At 74.2% G+C, this 2,500-nt stretch overlaps 1 non-coding gene across 1 annotated transcript; it reads right to left on the bottom strand.

Moving 5' to 3' along the window:
* Positions 1-1,051: 1,051 nt before the first annotated feature.
* Positions 1,052-1,170, bottom strand: LOC128823759 (5S ribosomal RNA). The gene has a single exon (XR_008441995.1). It is a non-coding gene; the product is annotated as a 5S ribosomal RNA (ribosomal RNA).
* Positions 1,171-2,500: the final 1,330 nt, after the last annotated feature.

Raw genomic sequence — 2,500 nt, 5'->3', positions numbered from 1 at the left:
GTGGCGTGCAGGCCGGGCCTCTCCCGGGGGATTCGGGGGGGGGGGGGGGGCGGTCCTGCGGGCCGGGCGCAGGGGGCTCGAGCGAGCCCGGGCCGGTCCGCCCCGGGGCCGGGGTCTCCGCCTGCGGCTCGGGGGGGCGCGGGTCGTCGGGGGAGGAAGCCCGGGGGAGCTGCACGCCGGCCTGCCAGGCCAGGCCAGGCCTGGCCTGGGTGGCCGCGGGGGGATTCGGGGCGGTCCCGCGAGCCGGCGGCCGGGCGCAGGGGGTCCGAGCGCGTCCGAGCGAGTCCGTCCCGGCCCCGGGGTCTCCCCCTGCGGCTCTGGGGGGCCGTGGGTCCCCGCTGGCGGAAGCCGCTGGGCGCTGGACACCCGCCGTCCGTCCCGCCTGGCCAGGCCTGGCCTGGGTGGCCGCGGGGCGGGGGATTCGGGGCGGTCCCGCGAGCCGGCGGCCGGGCGCAGGGGGTCCGAGCGCGTCCGAGCGAGTCCGTCCCGGCCCCGGGGTGTCCCCCTGCGGCTCTGGGGGCCGTGGGTCCCCGCTGGAGGAAGCCGCTGGGCGCTGGACACCCGCCGTCCGTCCCGCCTGGCCAGGCCTGGCCTGGGTGGCCGCGGGGGGATTCGGGGCGGTCCCGCGAGCCGGCGCCCGGGCGCAGGGGGTCCGAGCGAGTCCGTCCCGGGCCCGGGGCCTCCCCCTGCGGCTTTGGGGGCCGTGGGTCCCCGCTGGCGGAAGCCGCTGGGCGCTGGACACCCGCCGTCCGTCCCGCCTGGCCAGGCCTGGCCTGGGTGGCCGCGGGGCGGGGGGATTCGGGGCGGTCCTGCGGGCCGGCGGCCGGGAGGGTCCGGGCCAGTCCGCCCCATGCCCGGGGTCTCCCCCAGCGGCTTCGGTGGGTCCTCCGCGGAGGAAGCCGGGTGGGGAGCCGGACCCCAGGCGCCCAGACCCGTGACCTGCGGCCGCGACCTCCGACTCGGCAGGAGCGACGAGGGGCTTTCCGGCCCGTCCCCCCCCTCTCCTTCCTCCCCAGAAAAGGAGAGAGAGCTGGCTCGGACCGGGAAAAGCTGCCTACGGCACCTGGGATTCCCAGGCGGTCACCCATCCAAGTACTAGCCAGGCCCGGGACGGTTTACCTTCCGAGATCGGACGGGATCGGGGGCGTTCGGTCCGGTATGGCCGTAGGCACCCGGCCCCCGCGCCTCCTCGCCCGCTTTCCCCTGCCGACGCCCGGGCCTGCCGCACGGTGAGCCCCGGTCGGACTGCCCCCCTGCGGCAGGGCCCCCGTCTCTCGCGGGCCCGGTCCTTTTTTCCTTCTCGAGCTCCGGGGCCCGGGCTGGCCGCCAGAGCCCCTCCGCCCGCCCGCCCTCCCCGGCGTCGGGGAAAATATTGTCCCGGACATCCAGTGCGCCCTGATCCTGTCAGCCGGGGGGGGGGGTGGGTGGGTGGGGGGCAGTCCCTCGCTGCGGCCGGGGAGGGTGAGCCCAGGGCGGCTTGCCTGCCGTCCGAGTCCCCTCTCGGCCACCAGGTCAACCCCGAGCCGAAAGGGCTGAAAATTTTTCAGAGTCCCCTCCCGGGCACCAGGTCAACCCATGGAATCGAACGGGTTCGCCTGCTGGCCGGTTCGCTTCCCGGCCACCAGGTCAACCCGTAGGTTTGAACGGGCACGCCCGGTGGCCGCTTTCCCGTCCGGTCACCAGGTCAACCCGGATCTCCCTCCTTCCCTGGGCGCCCCCTCCTCGGAGGCGTCAGGTTCCATTTTCTTTTTCCCCCCAGACTTCCAGGGGCCCGATCCAGTCGGCCGGGAGGCAGTCCCTCGCTGCGGCCGGGGTGGGTGAGGCCAGGGCGGCTTGCCTGCCGTCCGAGTCCCCTCTCGGCCACCAGGTCAACCCCGAGCCGAAAGGGCTGAACATTTTTCAGAGTCCCCTCCCGGGCACCAGGTCAACCCGTGGAATCGAACGGGTTCACCTGCTGGCCGGTTCGCTTCCCGGCCACCAGGTCAACCCGTAGGTTGCCGACGGGGCTAGCCAGTGGCCGGTTTGCTTTCCGGCCGCCAGGTCAACCCCTAGGTTTGAACGGGCACGCCCGGTGGCCGCTTTCCCGTCCGGTCACCAGGTCGACCCGGATCTCCCTCCTTCCCTGGGCGCCCCCTCCTCGGAGGCGTCAGGTTCCATTCTTTTTTCCAGACTTCCAGGGGCCCGATCCAGTCGGCCGGGAGGCAGTCCCTCGCTGCGGCCGGGGAGGGTGAGCCCAGGGCGGCCTGGTCCATGTCTCTAGTGGGCCCGATCCTTTTTTGGGGTGTTTTTTTTTTTTTTTTCCGAGCTCCGGGGCCCGGCCCGCCCGGGCAGCCCTCCTCGGAGGCGTGAGGCGGATTTCCCCCCCCCCCCCCAGACTTCCAGGGGCCCGATCCTGTCGGCCGGGAGGATGTCCCTCGCTGCGGCCGGGGAGGGTGAGCCCAGGGCGGCCTGCTTGGCGGCCGGGTCCATGTCTCTAGTGGGCCCGATCCTTTTCTTCCCT

The sequence above is a fragment of the Malaclemys terrapin genome, chromosome 15 (genome assembly GCF_027887155.1).
Source record: "Malaclemys terrapin pileata isolate rMalTer1 chromosome 15, rMalTer1.hap1, whole genome shotgun sequence".
Classification (NCBI taxonomy): domain Eukaryota; kingdom Metazoa; phylum Chordata; order Testudines; family Emydidae; genus Malaclemys; species Malaclemys terrapin.
Note: the sequence above shows the minus strand (reverse complement) of the source record. Positions and strands in the feature narration are given on the sequence as shown.